Here is a 19,343-nt window from a genome sequence, read left to right as displayed (position 1 = left end):
ACCTTCTGTTTACGTATTTCCTAAGTATTCATGCACAATAGGGTCAACCTATGAGAAATAAGACCTTCTTTTCAAACACACGCTACAGTAAAACCTCCTAGTATTTCAGTATTCAGTAGACAGTGTTAAATTAATCAGAGGCAGCAGCAGATGGGAAAACATCATAGAAAGTATACTATTAGGCAGCCTAATTCACAAACCATATCTGCTGATGAAATGCACTACAGTGGTATGATTTTTATTTGACTTACAAGAGGAAAACAAATTTCTTACATGGGATTCTGATTTCTGTTCATTTGTTTCAAATTATAGAAGGTGTATTATGTTTTCTGTTCGGAGTCTTTTGGGAACATGTAATTAAAACACCTGGAGTGGAATGGAGGGACATATCTGGGCCATAATTTTAGAACAGCAAGTTTTAAGTGAAGCTGTAGCCCAGCTCTGGTGAGAAAAAAAGCCCAGTCCTTGTGAGAAAAAAAAAAGATGTAGTAAAATCTGTCAGAAGCCATAGGCTACCAAATTAACATGTGCAGAACAGTCTAAAGGGTCTTTGTAGTTTTAGATCCTGGATCCCAAGTCATTCATGCCCTTCCCTTCTGCCAGTCCCGGACACCAGCAGGCAGATGGCATTTTGCATCTGCTTTGATTCAAAGAGTACAGCTAAACAACAAGTACTCTCAGAACTTCTACAAGCAATATGGAATAGTTTACATTACTATGGTGCTTATGTTTCCAGAAGCTAGAAATTGGAAATAGAAAAGGATCCTGCAATCTATTAGCATGCAAGCCCAGAACTCCATATTCTAGGACTTCAGGGTTTGACTACAGGTTTTCAAAGTTTGCTACAGGTTTGACCAGACCCTGTACTATGTATATTAAGACGCAGCTCAGAAATCACAGCCCAGAAGGAGCTGAAGGGCAAAGGTGCAGAAGCCCCAGGGGCTCAACTAACTTACGACAGACTTGTCCAGGCTATCTTTGGGCTTCCCTGCAGCCCTGAAATCCCATACCACCCACATGGTAAGCACGCTTCCTCCCCCTTCCCCATGTCCCCCTCTCCCACTGCAAGGGCCTATGAGATAGGGCAGCGTAGAGCCACTTATGTGAACGCTATGCTGCTCCTGCCCCATGGGTGTTCTCCTCTGTCTGTTCGAGGCTGGAGTAGAGGACCAGAATCCAACCCACAGTCCTCTAATCAGTGCTTGCTTGAAGTAACTGATGCTATTAACGTGGCTGCCTTTACATCTCAGGGAACCCTGGGGACTCTGGGTGCATTGTGCAGGCACCATGTGTTTTATAGACTCTAAAACCTTCAGCAGGATTTTTAGATTAATTCTATTGATTTTACCAACGATTTAGAGTCTATAGATTTTTAAAAGCCTTCTTCCCCCATTACATGGCCCAGAAATGAGGTAGTAAAGCTCTTCAGAGAACAGATTAGAATCAGCAATAAATAGGAGACAAAATTCATCCCATCTCATTTTAGGAAGTTTCCCCTAGACAGGGGAAAAGGAAACTCCTGCTGAGGGAGGGATAACAGACTAGTATATTAAGGTAGAGCAGCATACAGTCAACAGAGACCATTATCATTGCTAAATAATTTTCCTGGGCACGATCTGTGCAATTTAATATCATTGAAAGCTGCCAGAATATAATGGATTAAAGGTGTGTTGCACTAAATACAAGCATTTGGCAGATCTATATTGTTTGTAATTTCTGCCAGCCCTAAAAGAAAGAAATTTGAAAGAAAAACAAGAATAGGAAACTGTGACAAAGCCTCTTAGCACAGAATTATTCTATAGCACGGATGTGGGGAGAAGACATGGACTGGAGGAGTATCAGCTGAGTAACGGGTCCAGAAACCATCCTGCCAGTGCAAAGCAGGGTGAGTCAAGTTGGTCCACACGCCGCAAAACACTTTACTATTTCCCAAGAAATGAGCAACATGTTCCCCCCAACCACTTGCTGCCGCCAGCAATATTCACGCATCTTTTGCAGTGGATGTGGGTCAAACTATGCCCCGGTCTTTGCCAGCAGATATGTTAAACAGGCCTGCAGTTGGCACTCTAAGGAGAAGCAGATTTAGGATTGGGTGTCTCCATTTACTGTGCTTGCTTTTTTTCCCTAATGTGTTAGATTTCAATGGTATTTCATTTAGTCTATGTGCATCTCATGTTTTAATAGAGCTCCTTAGCTTGTTTTCATTTTGGCAACAGTTATTTCCTCATATTTTGTGATACAATATGCACATATTCGTTTTGTGCCTTTGTTCTTTTTTATTTGTTTAAACCCTCTTAATCTATTACACACGATCAGTACAATAAAGCCTCATCAAAATCACCATTCTATGCATTGAAATTGGTCATGTGTCTTTCTGTTCCACATTTTTCATTAATGATGCACAAAGACTTATCTTCGTCTTTCCTAATCCTTTACCCTCCTTATCCTTATCATGATGTACATGGAATTGTGTTGTAAACTCAGAAAGACATCATTATTCTTTGTATGTTGATGCACTGCACTCTTTGTAATCTGTGATCAAAGCCCAGTTATATCTAGCTGCATTCATTTCCTTCACTTACTCTTCCTCTGTCAACCAGGGTTGATTTGAATTATTTTTTTGCTACCGTATTGTGTCTTCGGAGCCATCAAGATTTGTCTTGACTTTCAAATTAAAAATCACATTAGCCAGCCTGCTGGTGATGTGATGGTAGTGCAATGCATCGCTATACCAGAGTCCAGTCAACGGAGAGTCAGTGATCCCCCACTAACACAACTAATTGCCATGCATCATGGGTCATCAGTGGACACTGAACTCAGGACCCCTCACGAATATACGCCTCTCCTCTGTGAGCTAAAAGACTAAGGGTTTGTCTACACACAGTGTTAGACCTGGTTAGCTGTCCTCAAGTACCTCCCTGTGTGGCTCGGGATGCGCTTATTCAGGAAGAACGGTGCCTTGTTCTCTTAAGGAAAGAGTGCCTTTCTTTTGAAAGCAGGTAAGCTAAACAGGAATTCTTATTCTGGAATAAGAGTGTCCACAAATGGAGTTAATCATGGATCAGTAATCAGGAGTAACTCCATGTTATTCAAGCCCCAAGTCCCTAGATGGCAGATATGGCAGTTCCATCAACTTCCTATATAGACTAGCCACTGGGAGCCACTACACTAGCCCCACTAGTAGCACTAGCCACTGCACTGCACTAAAGGACCCACAGCTGACTGACTGAGGCTCCCAGGTTCAGGCTGCGGGGCTATAAAATTGCAGTGTAGATGTTTGGGCTCAGGCTGGAGCCCAGGCTCTGAGAGCCACTGAGGGGAGGGGGAGGGTCTCAGACCCCTGGCTCCAGCCCAAGTCTGAACATCTACCCTGCAATTGTTAGCCCCAGAACCTGAGCCCCGAGAGGCTGCACAAGCTGACCTGGGCTCTGAGACTCAGTGCTGTGGGGTTTTTCTGATCACAGCGTGGACATACCTTCTCGAGGGGTCCACACTGTGGTAATGTGGGTCATAACTGCAAAGCCTGGATAGGGCTTGTGATAGATGTGTTCTGGGAAATGGCAGGAGTTCAAAGGAGTATTGAGGTGTTCCAGACAGGCCTGGGCTTTTGAGGAAGGGCAAATACAAATTCCACTCTGAGGGTTATGGAAAAACCCAGCTTTTGGGGCAGAGGGACGCTGACTGGTTATTGCCTGTTCCCAGACACTGGTGCTCAAAGGCCCAAGCTGCCCCAAGGAACAGCGGAACTGTCCAATCGGGTTCGTATTCCGGATTAAAAAACTGACTTGTACATGTAACCAGCTGACCAAATCCAGTGGTACAGTTTGAAAGACAGGCACCTCCCGTAGCCCTAGATTGGAGCCAAGCTAACTTCTGGTTAGCTTTTCACATGAGCGTAGGTTCTTCTACTGCTTTTCTAAGTTTTCTCGGTGATGCTTTTACTCTAAGAATAAAGGCAGTTTGCGTAGTGAGGCCGGTTGGTAACTACCATACACTGTTATAGCCCCTGTAGAGAGGTGAACCACAGGTCCTGGGCCCTTGTCAGACCTGCTAGGGAAATCACATAGAGATGCAAAGAGACTGTAAGCCTAAACCCTCGGTCTGGCAGCAGAGAGATGCAGATCTCAGCCTAGGAGATGTGATCACTGGAACTGCCTTACTGAACAGCTGACTTAGAGCCTGCTCTAAGGCCCATTGAAACCAAAGGAAAGATTTCCATTGACCTGAATCAGCTTTGGATCAGGCCCATAGAGTATGTTCATTAAAACACACACATACACAATTGTCATTATTGTTATTGACCATCTAGCGCTGACTGAACTATCTATTGGCTTATGCTGAGAGATGGAGCAAATCCTGAGATCCTTGCTCAGGCAAAATTCCCAGTGAAGGAATGGAAGTTTGCCTAGATAAAGACTGCCTACAAATTAAGGACCTGGGAATTTGGTCCAATAGAATATGTGGATGGTCAGTATCACTCCATCTCTAGATCATTCACTCCAGAGAGAGCAGAATGGGACTCACTATTAGTTTGGCGTTTTTTAAGCCATTACAATATTCACCTCTTTTTATATCTCTAATCCGTCCACATTATTTTTCATTTTGTAATATTTATGTTCTTCTGTCATCCATTGCTGACCTGTTCGTCTCTTTTCTTTATTTCCTTAGCCTTTCATTTTCAAAGCTGAAATTTCCACCTATTCTATGATTGTCTTGACACTGATGCATTAAGCTCAGACGTTGAACTTAGTCATAAATGCTTTCTGAATCCAACTTGCATCCAAAATGTGCATCTGTGTTCTGAAATATTCGTTAGCTTTTCAAGGTTACATTATCTAGCGATTTGATCTCAGGGTAAAGGTTATTCTGCTACTTTGATGTCTTCTGCACCAACATGCCTACGTTTTTTTAAGGAGGTTATTTGGGCACCAGACATCTGAACTTCGTTTTCACAGATGATCAGCACTGTAATTTGATCTATCAAGAGATTATTTTTAAAAATGATGGCTGAAATGTTAAATAGTGATCTAATTAACTACAACCTGCAAAGATTTTTTTTTTAAAAAGCCAATATTCAGAAAAAGCACATGTTTAAGTAGAACTAATGTATCAAATGTAAGGATTCTGAGGAATGGGGGGGGGGAATAAAGAATATGCCTAATGGACAACCGGTAATACATTTGATTTTAAATAAATTACACATGCAAATATTTTCAAAGCAGAAAAAACCATGAATCATGGCGCCTCCCATTATATATCTGAACCAAATAAACCATGCAAGCCTTTTGAGGATTCCCTATTACTAATTTGTAGGTTCAGTAGCCATTGATGGTGGCACAAACATTGCTATATCCTTTATGACATTATTATTTTGACTGTGATTTCAAGTGATCTGCAAAAGAACAGCAGCGAATAGCATGCACCACATTCTCCCTTGCTCCGTTTCAGTGCTCAGTGCAGAAAAAAGGGCAAGATACAAAGGAGTTTTATGCCACTTTTGAGCCTGCCATATTCCGGGCCTGCTGCCCCTCCCAAATTAGCACAGGCTTGGGGCTGCTCTAACCTAATTTTAGCTGTTATGGCTGTTTCACACCTGAGAATAACCCAAGTACTTCGAGTTCCAACCATGCCACATCTCCCTTGACAGGCTGCTCTAGGCGAAAAGGAGAATGATGTAGAGCCATTGTAAGGAAATCCCTTTCCACAGCATATATTCTCAGGGTGTTGGGAGGAGGCCAGTCCTGTCCCCTGTATGCCACTGAAGGTCACTGCAATATCCTTCTCTAGGTGTTCACTGGAAGCATTCAGGAATTTCTCTCAGGGTGTTCCAAGTAACCACAACTGATTCAAACATCGCAGATTAAAAATGCCATTTAGTTACCAATGACTGGTAGAAGAAGTTATTGCATAGTCATTTATGGTTAGGTACAGCTGATACCATTAAAATGCGGGTCATTCCTGTGCTGAATAGAAAAGAAGGCAAAATGCCGTAGAAAATTTAACTGCCACAATGTGTGGGTTTTAATGGTGCCCATTATCTGCAGTTTCAGGACCACTGCGCAAATAGAATAAATTAAACCTGCCAACACCCCTCTGAAGCAGGTAAAGGTGGCTGATTTGGGGCTGCTGCAGGGGCTGAAATAGCCCCTCCCCCCCATGTAATTTAGACAGATCAGGGCCTACTCTAAGGTGCAGCAGCCTCCCCAGTGCGGCTTATGGATTGCAGAGCAAGTCAGAATGGCTGTAGGTCCATGTGGTACAGCCCTAAATTCACCACTGGCATGCCCAGGCTCATGAAGTGGGAACCAGGGTTGAGCTATGTACCATGGCCTCTTAAAGTGCCCCAAAGTAGCACCTGCACAGGGGGAATTCTCCCTCAGCCCCATTGCAAGTGGCTGACAGCCTCTATGCACCTCTAGAGCAGTACATTATGGCTGGAGCAGAGACCAGAATCCCTCCCAGAAAATTTAAGGACCACAATTTTGGGTGGGCAACTAGCTGTGGTTGCATTGAATCAAAACAGCATCTAAGTGCTACCTGATTTGACAGTGCATCTACAAAAAACATCATGAGACAGCTCTGAAAAATCTCCAAGGTCTCAGAGGGACACAGGACAAGAATCCAGACCTTCCAAAAAGGCTAGGCCCCAAGTAGATATCACACCTATGTAAAGTCAACAAGAACTTCCAGGCACAATAAAGGGTCAAAGATGTCTCGCCTGATATATGCAAGTAGTTCTATTGACTTTAGAGGGACCACCAACATCAATAAAGCAAAAACGTTTAGCAAGGTCTATAATTTGCAATATTTCCTTTAGTCAGTTTGTGTCACAACTGTAGCATAACACACGAGAACAGCACATGAAGGTACAGTTCTTCAGTGCATCAAAAAACCAACAAATAACACTCCCAAAAGAGTTGGCAATCTAGAATCAGAGCACCGAAGGGACAAACTATATCATTTTAAAGCAGAGTGCATTACCATTTAAAAAGTGTCAACCTTTAAAGCTTAATGCCCCAAGATCCAAATTTTGCATTTGAAGAGATGGGATTAATTACAATGGGAGCCCTTCCGGGCTATTTTAGGCTAGAAAATTAGCTATAAAGAAGGGCAGATTCATCTAGTTGTCATGGATGTTGGGCCAAAAAAGCTTTTGGCTATTAGCATTCTTCCTACCAAGGCCCCAGATGACCATAGAGCCTTTTGTTATTGCATACAGTTCATTTTATTTGAATCACTGCATGTGTGCAATCGAAAAAGCTAATTCAAGATATAAAACTTCCCTTGGATTGGATTAAGAGCTGTCATTTATTTCTCTCTAGCGCGGAGATTTAAAAAAAAAAAAAAAACAGTTCAAAGTGAAGTTACATATTTCCGAGAGACAGGACAGAATGAAAAAGAGAAACAAAGAAATACATGCTTTACTAAAAGCCCATAAAAAGGGGACAGATTAGCTTTCAATCAATCCGAAGCCTGTCAAAGAAATAAATCTAATGTTGCAGATCTGGAGAGGAGAGATCCATCTTTGTCTCTGTGGTTTAAATAAAAGTTTGACAAGAAACTTAATAATGTGAAAGAGGAAAACCTGATTGATACAGAACATCTTATTAAAAAAAAAACAGAAAACTGAAGCAACCCATAAACCTGAGAGATTGTTATAGTTGTGTTTCAAGCTAAAAATAAAAACTAATGGTTAAATCCAGCATCTGGTTCTATTGCAGAAAGCATAGCAAGATGCCAGCATTCCATGAATTTAGCCTGGCGGAGGATGGAGCTATTTTTAGAAGCTCACATATCTTACAGAAGGGGCCTGGTTTCTCCACTGCCTTACACCAGTCTTATGCCTCTGCACCTGCATACAACCAGAGTAGAATGGTGAAGATAATTCTGTAAACACCAGGCTTCAAATCCAATCATGTGATTCACTACACAAGAGTCTCCCCTACACCCTGGCGTTTTTGAACCACACCATGCACACTTCCGTGCACATTTAAGCCCCCAAGGGATAGATGGACCTGCTGCCCCTCCTCAAAGCAAGGGTTGCAGAGAGGGAGAGTTTAGAGGATACATTTGGAAATCATGGCTGGGGCCTGTTGAGGGAGAAGCGTCATGGAGACATCCTGAAGAGCAAGGTTTCACAAAAATAACCAGATTCATGCAGTGAGAGGTGAATTTCACTCAGCTGGAATTACAAATGGCCAGGTCCCTTTGCTGTTGAGTAAATGGTGCAGAAATATTCACTAGTGGGCCCCATGGTTGAGACAATTCCCATAGGGGCCTTTCAGAATTTACTCCATTTGCCCTCTCGTTCATTTTGAGCCCATCAACCTCCAAGCTTTCGGTGTTTACTCAAGATGAAGTTCTTAACCTTGCATGGATTCCTCCGAGCAAGACTTTGCACACTCCTGATTTGCCAGCAGGATGATATACATTAGCATTTCCCCATTGCCAGGGGCTACCAAAATTTTCCAGGTTCTTCAGCTGGAGATTTACTCCTCATTTTAGGTACCTGGATCTCTTCTCAATCCTGCTCAGCGTGAGGTCTTACTCCCAAGCAGCCCAAGTTGCTGCCATGCAGAGAGGAGCACAGCTAATCTAGCTTGTCTAGTTGTCCATTTTTGAAAGCTAATCTAGGATGTCTATATCCCATACTTCTATGTTTGGTTTTAACGAAGGCTGTAGTTTCAGGCATCTGATTATATTCCCTCACCTGATAAATTCAAGAGAAACAAAAGGTAGTGATTACAACACAGTTTTTTAATTGTGGCAGAAGAAAGCTAGAATTGCACGTGAGAAAGTCAGCCATGTATGTACATTTTATAAAGGGTGGTGTCACGTCATTGAGAATTTGCAGATAAGACTGGTTGAATATCTTTCATAACAAGTAAGTGCTTTCAGTCCAGTTGAGAAATCACTAATACATGTGTGAAGAATTGAAACAAGACCGACAAATTATGATGAGCAAGAATTCCCACTCAGGCCTATTTAAAAAGAGAGAGATGGGACGGAGGAGAGGAAAGAAGAAGATGTATGCAATATCCACGTGGCACTATTTCTTCAGACATCAGCCTCAAGTGACGTACATTGGGGGTAATTTCAATTTAGAAGCCAGTCCAGAAGAGTTGTAGTTTAAATGCATTGAAAACTTGCAAAGTAGCATTCAAAAGATCCATCTTTGCTAAAAAGTCCCCTTGAAACACACTGACCTTTAAATCTTTTAAGCCATCCATCCTGAGGTTTTGCATTTAAGGTTTTAATTCTAATACAGTCGATAATCACCTCAAGATTTCTGGGCAGCAAATAATGAGCTTAACCACTCTGTTGAATAATCTAAATGCAACATCATTTCCAGTGTACGTATTGACAAGGTCTTCAAAATGTTCTTCTTTAATGCCTGATTGACTACCTCAGCTTTTACCTTTAATGTAACAAGAACTAGGTTTGTGATAAATGGAATTTTCAGCCCTTCTAAAATACAGTTCATAGCAGTGAGAAGATTTAGTATCTTAGCAATAAAAGATTATCTCCACTTGTGGGAGAGATTTCTCTGAGCATTGTAATTTTAGAAATGCTTGCAGTGACATTAAAGGAGCTATATTCCCTGTGATTCTTGTCCTGTCTACTCTTTGAACACCTGTTCCTCATGCATATGTGCAATTTGAACTCCAGTAATAAGTCTCTTGAAAGCAGGAAAGAGGAACTTTTTTTTCAACTTATCCTATAAATATTCAACAAAGCAATGCTCCCCACACTTTGAGATGCATCCTTTTTTGATTATTGACAGGGTCAGCATGAGTTTTGACTATACACTCTGGCTTAAATGGACTCGTGCAGAAATATCATAGAAGGTTCTCAGTGTATTTGAGCCAAAGCTGTTCCGCTGTGCAGAAGTGGGCAGCTGTGAAGCTAGACTACACATGGGAACTCAAACCTTCTGTGCGCTGCCCAGCTGGTCTCTGTGCCAGCTCCACATAAGCCAACATGGGGTGACTGTAATGGCAGAAGAGGGCTAAAGGGAGCAATGGAGTTGCGGACGCTGTCAGTGCTTCATCTGCAGTTACACAAATCTAGTGGCCACAAGCCATATGTTGTGGTCTAGAGGTTGGAACAGTGGCTGTTTCATTGTCCTGCACCCACATGCTGATAGTTTGAGGGTAGCTTCTGTCCCTGTGTCCCCAAACAAAGATAATTTACTCAAGACTTGTCTGTTTCTCTAAGGATCTACTTAGAATTGAATCCATTTTGCTCATGCATTGCATTCAGCTTGATCTCATGTTAATGTTACCTTTCTATCAATCAAGAGATGGATACAAGTCTAATCCAAACTGGATGAAGGACTGTTTTGATCCATATTGAGGTCCCCAGTTGGAGACCCCAAAATCTCATCATGTGCTTCCACAATGGGGGCTTGACACTCCAGCATTTGATCTCTTTGTAGTTCATTCCTTTGATTCCTATTTACAACTGAAAGGACCCTCTCACCTCATATGCCCAGCAACACCACATATTACCCAGACATTTAGAATGAAGCATCTAAGAGCTTATACTAAGGTTTCTTCACGATACACCAGTGTTCAGAGTAAGTTATCAGAGAAATGACTTTTGAACAAGCAAAAGCATTTTCCTTTTCTATTCCAATATTTTGGATTGTTAGATCTTTGGAGAGGACCATCTTCTTGTTACATGTTTTTATAATACCTAGCACAGTGAGGCCCTGATACTGATTGGATGCCCTGGGCTCTACTGCAATACAAACAAACAACATTTATTGTGATTATATAATACTCTTTCCATGGATGCAGGACTATGCATCACTTATTAGCAGCTTTTTGTGAAAGTCTCATCCTCAGTCTTCCACAATAGTGTCAGAAGAGATACAAGAGCATGGACATCTGTAATACAGAAAGCAGAACTGAAGAGTATGTATCATCATCGGTAAAAAATAAAAATGCTATCAGTTTCATGGGGTTTTAAAGATCTATAAGGTGGGATGCTGTCAGGGATGGGCCATGGGTAACCTGTGTGCACCAGTCCACTCAGCTACTTTGTGGCAGTAAGGAGACAAGTAGAGGAGTCAGGATCAAGCCAAGTCAGAATGCCAAGAAATCAGGGTTAGGCACCAAGTTGCAGACAGCAAGCAAATAGAGTCAGGGTTGAGCCAGGTCACAATATCAGAAGGTCCAGGTCAGGCACCAGATTATAGACAGCAACCAAATAGCAGAGTCGGGGACAAACCAGGCTCAGAAGGCAGAGTCTAAGGTCTGCAGCAAGCAGGCAGTCTGAATTGTTATTCAGACAGCTCCCAGTGCTAGCTTCCTGGTTTTAGTACTAGCATCAGCCAATCAGAGGGCTGTAAAACATTGACAGTCCAGCCCTTCTGGGCAGTACTTCCTGCAGCGCCTACCTTCAGAGGGTTCTCTAGTGAAAGCCACCATAAGCTTCCAGTTGTGATGCAGAAGCCCCAACCAGCCCTCCTCTCCCTCCACGATTATGTGTTCTAGTCTCACAAATTCTTATAAATGCCCTCTCTGGATTGGAAACTACCTTTGCCATTATAAAATGCAAACCATCCACACTTTGAATCAGATGAAAACATATTGTCATTCCCAATGGCCAGAAAATGCATCTTCTAAAGGGTTTCCTCAGAGCAATGTTTCTGTATTACTAAAATGTTCACTGATGAGCACAGGAGTCTTTAGCACTGGCTTCACCTTCACTGTTTTGAGTGATATACATCATGATCAGTGCCGTGACGTGACCTGGCTATGAGCAAGCCTTTGCACGTCTGCTTTACCTTCCCAGTTTCAGATGTCATTAGCCTACCCTTGTGAAGGAAAGTTCCAGAGGGGTAGCCGTGTTAGTCTGGATACAGCAAAAACAAGGAGAGTCCTGTAGTACCTTAAAGACTAACAAATTTCTGCGGGCATAAGCTTTCGTGGGCTGCAACCCACTTCGTCAGATGCATGAACTGGAAATCACAGATAGGAGGTATATATATACACATCCAAGGGTAAGAAACATAACAATGGGGAGGGCAAGTGCTAACGAAGTCAATTCAGTTAGAGTAGATGAGGCCTATTCACAACCATTGATTAGAAGGTGAGAATGCGTGAACAGTGACAATTACTTCTTGTAATGAGATAACCATTCCAAGTCCCTATTCAGACCCAGTCTGATTGTGTCAAGTTTGCATATGAGTTTCAGCTCTGCAGTTTCTCGCTGAAGTCTGATTTTGAAGTTTTTTTGTTGAAGTATGGCAACTTTCAAGTCAGCTACAGAGTGTCCTGGGAGATTGAAGTGCTCTCCTATTGGCTTATGGATGTTTCCATTTTTTATGTCTGATTTGTGTCCATTTATTCTTTTGTGTAGTGACAGTCCAGTTTGGCCAATGTACATGGCAGAGGGGCATTGCTGGCACGTGATGGCATATATTACATGAGTAGATGTGCAGGTGAATGAGCTCCTGATGGTGTGGCTGATGTGGTTAGCACCTGTGATGGTGTCACTCGAGTTGCTGTGCGGGCAGCGTTGGCAATTGGGTTTGTTGCACGGATAGGTTCCTGGGTTAGTGTTCTTGTTGTATGGTGTACGGTTGCTGGTGAGTATTTGCTTCAGGTTGTGGGGCTGTCTGTAAGCAATGGGCACCCGCATGGCCCCACAGTATGCCAACATTTTTATGGCTGACCTAGAACACCGCTTCCTCAAAACTCGTCCCCCGCACTCTCCATTCCACATTGTAACCTTACACTCTATTTTCCCCTGCCCTCTTCAGAGTAAAGGATTAGCTTTCCAGAGGCTCGGTGGACCAAAAACTGACTCTGGAGTTGAAAGATGTCAGATTGCACAGAGGCTTTATGATGCAGATGAATGGAACGAACCTGAGACCTGCAAACAAACTTCATTTCAGGAGTGAGATAAGCAGGATTTGTACCTCCTCTCATTCACTGAACTCACTGAGTCACTTTGGTTGTCGTTTATTTTTTGTATTTTCTACCTTTTAAGGAAATACTCTGTGTGAAAAGTTACAGTGTAAACCACTCCAGTGTTTTAAAAGCATACGGTGCATCCAAGAGACCAAACACAGTTTGGGCTTTAACTCGGACAGTATTTAGGATTTTCAAAACAGACCAACACTGTACTAGGTGTCCCATGGACTGAAACAGTCCTTTTGAAGCCACTTCAGCTTATCAGTTAAATATGTATTGATTTTTTTTAAAAAATCAATGTATTAATTAGGCAATAGAGCAGAGCATCTCCTTTGGAAACGTTCCAGCCGGTCATTGAAATACACATGCAGGATGCCATCCACAACAAATCCCCCACCAAACTGAGGATTTCACTCACCAAGTGCAATGGCTAATCTCTCAAGAAAAATACACTGGGACAGATTCTCTACCGCTCTAGTCAGCTTATGCTGGGCACAGCAGAGTGGATGAGGACAGTCTGGGAGCTGCTAGTGGTCACTTGATTCTCTTCCTGACCCCAGCCCCAGACACCGAGCAGCCGGGTGGCTACTCTACCTTGTACCAATGGGGTATGGTCCCTAAGGGATCACCTGTCAAAGTGGGGCTTGCCAGAGCAGACTCCATCCATGCCTCTTCCCTCGAGAGGGCTGCCCCACATTGGAGGAATTGCCAGCAGAGAGCTAGCAGATGGCCACCACTCCTTTGGTGGTGCTTGAGACACAGAATTTTTAAAAAAATAAATAAATAAAAGGGGTTGGTTTTTTTTTTAAATTACAACTAGAAGGCCTGATCCCATGCCCCATCTCTGACAGGACGTGTGCGTCTCTCCCACAGGAGTTGGCCAGAGCCCCAATCTTGTCTGCAGCAAGGCAGAAGATGGCCACAATCCATTCCTCTTTGTTCATGGATATAACTTTGAATAAGATGGACTCCTTGTTTTAGGAATTTGTGGTGGGAAAACTCCTTCCCAGGCTGGGTGCCTGGATCCTCCACTCGTTATGTAGTTTAATAGCAACTAAAACAGATGAAGGAGAAATATGCAGGTTAAGAACAAGTGGCCTAATGAGGAGGGAAAATGTCCATGACTATTACAGATGCATCCATTGTTACATGATGGACCTTGGGGGCCTGACTGTCCCCTGCCTAGCTCCTTAGAGGTGTTCCTCAGCTGAGGTGGGGAGAGTTCAGATCTGTCCCTGGTATTTTCCCAATCCTGAAGCCAGCCTGCATAGGGATCGTTCCCCAGCCCAAATAAGAAGAGTCTGGAGTCTGCTTTAAGAGTCCGCAGCTGCCAACAACTGTTAGGACAGGTGAGGTTTGCCAGAGTGCAGGGATGCACTGGCCCAGCCCTGTGAACAGGTCACTGAGGGTGGTTGGCATAGCAGTCACCAAAAAAGCTGTGCACCGCTCCAGGTTCCCCCTCCACTGAGATCTTCTGGGAGCTACCTTGCACTAGGATTAGTGGCCAGAACAAAGCTCATGAATAAGGGCCTTGTCTAGTTATTTACACCTGTGCAAGGCATGTGTAAAGTGCAGCCACATCAGAACAGTAGCATTTACTCCCACTTTGCATAAGTGGGAAGGATGGCAAGCTTCAGAGCAATGATGCATCAGGCCTTCAGCGTGTCTGGCAAAGGGAGTGCCAAGCATATGCATAGCACACAACACATTCATCTCTTAGCTATGACCATGCAACCTCATTGCCAGGTCCGAGAGGTAACGCAACCAGAGCAGGTGACAAATGACCAAAATGGGGAGCATCTCTGTTTTGTGGCAGGTCAAGTCCTAATGAACCAAGAATAGTTATTAACAATAACACCCCTTGTAAAGGATTTTTTCTCACTGTGAATTCGATAAAACAGTTTTTCGACAAGAAATAGGGAAAACCAAATGCTACCACGAAGACCTCCACACACAAGTCATTGGCAGGGTTTAAGTCTTGGACTTTCTATTTGAACTCCAATAGAAACTGCTAGCTTTTCTGTGGCTTGCTCACTAGGGAGATGTGACATTCAGCTAGTGGATTACACAGCTGCTTGGTAAACAGCTGCAAAATATTGGAATCAAGAGTCCCAGTTCAGGAAAGGGAGTGTTGTCTAGTGGTTAGAGCAGCAGTGGTCGCCCAGACGGGCAAGCACACTGATCTGGCATGTTCATTCTGAAAGGCAGTGCAGCTAACGGGGGGGCAGCCGGTTATCCTTTCTTGTACAGATAAGCTGCATTACTTGACTGCCTTCTAGGAGAGATGAGGAGGAGACTTTACTCAGTAATAGCAGCTGTGAAGTGAATAGATAAATACCCAGGAGCAGAGGTAAGATTTGACCTCCTACCGCCTCCCTCTCAGCTACAGGGTACTTTCTGGGGTAAGTGTCCTGTCTGCAAAAGATTGCCTGCCTTAGCCTCCATCTCCGGGTGGGTGGGCGATATGCCGTAGCAGGATTTGCAAGTGTAGACTTGCAAATCCATGTGTTAAGAAGTCCATCTCCTTTGCGCACGTAGTGTGAGAGGACAGAAGAAGGAGAATCTCATTGTGTGGTCCCTAGGGATTATGGGTGCTAGGATAATGGCACTGAAATAGCCTTTGCAGAGCAGATCTGCCATGGGGCCAAGAATTCCTCCACCCACTCCCCTCCAAAGACCCATCGCTCAGGAATGGGCTTGCCCCAGACAGGTCTCTGCATGTGCAAATCTGGTAGTTAGGTGCACATTTATCTGACTGGCAGGCACAGATGCCTGTTTGCCTGTGCAGATGTGGTCTGTGGGTGCAGGGTGGGAGGAGAGGGTGCTGTCATGCTTACCTTTGGCAGGAGTTGGAGTATTTCAACAGAGTTCTGCTGGTGGGAGTGAAAAGAGAATCCATCCCAAAGGGTTTGCCTTGCACCAGATCCCCAGGGAAGTCTGAATAAAATGACATAGGCCTTCAATCACGCCTGTCGGATTTGTCATTTCTTCTCCTGCTTTTCACTGTTGCTTCCCAAAGAGATTTGGGAGTTAGTTGCAGGGTTGACCTGTCAGTTCAGATTTTCAGCCTTAAACTATGAATTTCCTTGATGGATTAAGTCATGCCTTTAGCATAACAGTGCACTTTGTGTGTGTGTGTGTGTGTGTGGTTAAATCATTGTCAGCTATTGTGAACAGGATTCTTGAAATACTGAATAAATAGAACCAACCCCTCATTATCCTGTTTAAAAGCAGAGAGATTAATTTGAGCTCTAACTGGAAATACTGATTGAGTGACTAAGCCTGAAATGTAGCGCTTTTCAATTACACCGAGAAACTGGCCTTTTGAGTTTTCAAATTGTGCAAGGCCAGGAAGGCTCAATGTACTCCACACAAAGGGATATATTGGCTCTATGTTAGTGTGAAACAGCTGAGAAGGGAGCAGTGAAAATGTAAAGCTGTCTGCTGGTGCCCTCCAGGGGCCACAGAGTGTATAGTTTCCAGTCAGTCAAACAAGTAACTTTCAAGCATCCAAGCCAATGTAATAAATATTGTATATGAGCAGCCTGGTTTAGAACAGGGCAACTGCCCACGTTCATTGTAACCCTTTGAGAAGAGGCACTCTCAAAGGGGCTATAATCAACACTGCAGGGAGGGAATTTTTGACGTGGGGCTTCCTCTTAAAGAAGGGGGGGCAGAAGGAAGGGGACACTCAAACATTCCTATTGTGTGTGTGTGTGTGTGTGTGTGTGTGTGTGTGTGAGAGAGAGAGAGAGAGAGAGAGAGAGAGACACACACACACACACACACACACACACACACACACACACACACACACACACACACACCTTTGCACTACCCCCAGTTACAATCCCAGGACTTTGCCTGAAGCCCACTGGGAAAAAAAAAAAAAAACCAAAACCCTAAAGACTTCCATTGGCTTCATGGGCTTTGGAAGAGGCGCCTGTATCTCTGAGGAGTGCAGGGACTACTCATCCCTGATCTCCTCATCACCACACACTACAGCTGCCACGGAAAAGGGGTCACGGTGGGGCCAGCACAACATGGGCGCAATCTGCTCCAGCCCTAGAGCACACCCCAGGGGGCCCAAGGTGCAGCGCTCACCTCTGAAGGAGAGGTGCTTCGCTGTGGCACAATCTGCCCCCTGCCCCTTGTGGGTCAACACAACACACACAGGCCTGGGCTCTCCCCAGACAGCTGTATTCTATTTAGTGACAGTGGGAGTGAAAGAAGGTACATTATTACATCATTACATTGTGCCTGAGATAATTAATGAATCCCGTGACTCGCCCTATACCCAGTAGGGAAGCCATTTGCCAGAACAAGGAATTTGGTCATTCTCTGGAATCTCCTGCCATACTGACAACTCCACTGAGATACAGTTTCTGCTTAATTTAAAAACCAGAGCTTCTGTATAGAGCACGGTGAGTCCTCACTGCACAAGAGATGCAGAGTCTTAGATCCGTCAGCATCAATATTACCATGCCACAAATTCTTCTGGAGGGAAAAAAAAAGGAAAACAAAAACACAAAATGATGGTGTAACCACCCTTCCTGGGAGCAGGAAGCTGCTGGTGATGCATTGACAGTGCTTGTACATGATCACTTTTATAACGAAGGAATAAAATATGAATGCAACAGCTACAGCACACAGAGAAAGTGGCAGAAGTTTTCTGCAATATGCAAAAGAGAGCTTGGTATGACTCTGGGAGCCAGCGTGCTCTATACTATTTAAATGCTTCTAATATCAGGTTTATTGGCTAATACCCGAGACGTAAGTAATATAGTAAGGGGGCAGATCCGGTCATCCTTAGCCTGAGTAGCTCCAGTAAAACTATGGCATGACTCATGGCATCAGGTTCTACTCAAGGGACCATCTTTTTGTTCTGTGTTGGTTCACTGCCTGGCACCCCGGGGTCCTGGTCCACTACTGAGGTTCCTAGCCACTGCTGTAAGAAATAAAGGTGAGCAAGGGTAGCAAAATTAGCTCTGAGGTGCCTCCCATTGACTTGGAGTGGCTTTGGATCAAGTCCTCTAGAACCCCAACAAAAAACAATTTATATTGTGGGCTTCACGGAGACAGAGGTTTAAAAAAAAAAAAAAAAAAAAAAAAAAAGTTTTATCATTCCTTCACTGAAGCATTTTAACACAGGTTTAACTTTTCCCAATATATCTACCTTGACATGAAATGGACAATCTATTCTGACTAATTTAGTAGCCTTCAAATGCTGTACATGACTGAGCAGTTTGTCTCAGCTTGATCTTTCAGTGCTCTTGGCTCACTATTGGTCTGTGTTTCAAATGGATATTTTACATTTAAAAAAATTGCAACTGGGCTGTGACCTGGTGAACAGATGATAAAAATTAATGGGCATAATTCTCAGGTCCAGATCCTCTTAAGCTTGTATCACTCCAGAGAAACAAAGCAAAGTGACTTTAAAACTCCCCTAAAATGGCAGATGAGCAGGTAAAGAAGGTGTATCGTGAGCAGATGGGGTGCAGATAGAGCTCAGTGCACTCCAGCCATTCTTGTCCATAACGCATGCTTACACAACATCGCTCTGTCCCCTTTTAGTGCCCCTCTATCCTCCTCTAATGGCTGGACCACAAAAGGGTGAGAGTCTTCTGTAGCCTTTGAGCTAACAGAGCTGGGTCTTTTTAGTAAAGGCAGCAGAGCCTCTCATGCCTTTAGATCCTGAGATCCTTGGTTCAATTTCAGCTGCTGATGACACACCCACGGGCATCATGAGGATTATTATAATCCAGCAGAAGTTATAGTTGCAGATAGACTGTTCTATCTTGAGCCAAGATTAGTTCAGCCCGTGACTAGGGCGGGTGGAAAGGTACCTTCCAGTCACCTTAGCCTCTCCTCCCTCACCTGTACAAAGTTCTGCTCTAGTGCAGATGAGAACGGAGTCTTCAGTGAGGAGGGATCCAAAATCTGACATAATTAAATAGCAGATAATTGTTCTGCATCTTCTTCCACCTACCCATGATATGGGGAAACCGAGTCCAGGGAACTACTGAAGATCAGCTTGATGCACTTATGATTTATGATCAGCAATCCAACCCCAGTAGCAACCCCCACTTTCAAGGGCAATGATTACAAATGGAAGGCCTGTAGCAATGTTGCCACAATGTCAATTCCAAGGGTTTAACATGCCTACAGGCGGGAACATATGCTTCTGATTTGCAGTTATATTTGACCACATGACTTGTGGATGAACAAATCACTTTAGAAATCAGACTGGTGGGCATTGAGCAGCACGAAGCTTCTCTTCTTCCCTAGCTTTGTTTGTTTTGCTCCCCTTGGATCATTTCCCAGCCATGCTCCTACTCAGGGTTTCGCAAGGGGCATTTGAATTTGAAAAGCAGCTATGGTCCTGGCATTGTTTGCTGAAATCTAATAGTGCAAGGA

General features: G+C 43.6%; 2 long non-coding RNA genes across 6 annotated transcripts in view; both read right to left on the bottom strand.

Annotated features, from left to right (window-relative positions):
* The window catches only part of LOC137149144 (uncharacterized), a 375,061-nt gene that overhangs the window by 11,048 nt on the left and 344,670 nt on the right, over nucleotides 1-19,343 (bottom strand). The gene's annotated exons all lie outside the window — the stretch shown is intronic.
* On the bottom strand, nucleotides 13,741-15,928 carry LOC137149175 (uncharacterized). Its single transcript, XR_010918694.1, has 2 exons — nucleotides 15,764-15,928; nucleotides 13,741-13,980 (listed from the first exon to the last, which is right to left on the bottom strand). It is a non-coding gene; the product is annotated as an uncharacterized lncRNA (long non-coding RNA).

Source organism: Emydura macquarii, unplaced genomic scaffold (assembly GCF_026122565.2).
Source record: "Emydura macquarii macquarii isolate MOO-44397 ecotype Brisbane River unplaced genomic scaffold, CSIRO-AGI_Emac_v2 contig_71, whole genome shotgun sequence".
Lineage (NCBI taxonomy): Eukaryota > Metazoa > Chordata > Testudines > Chelidae > Emydura > Emydura macquarii.
The sequence above is the reverse complement of the archived record's forward strand: the minus strand, read 5'-3'. Positions and strand labels throughout refer to the sequence as shown.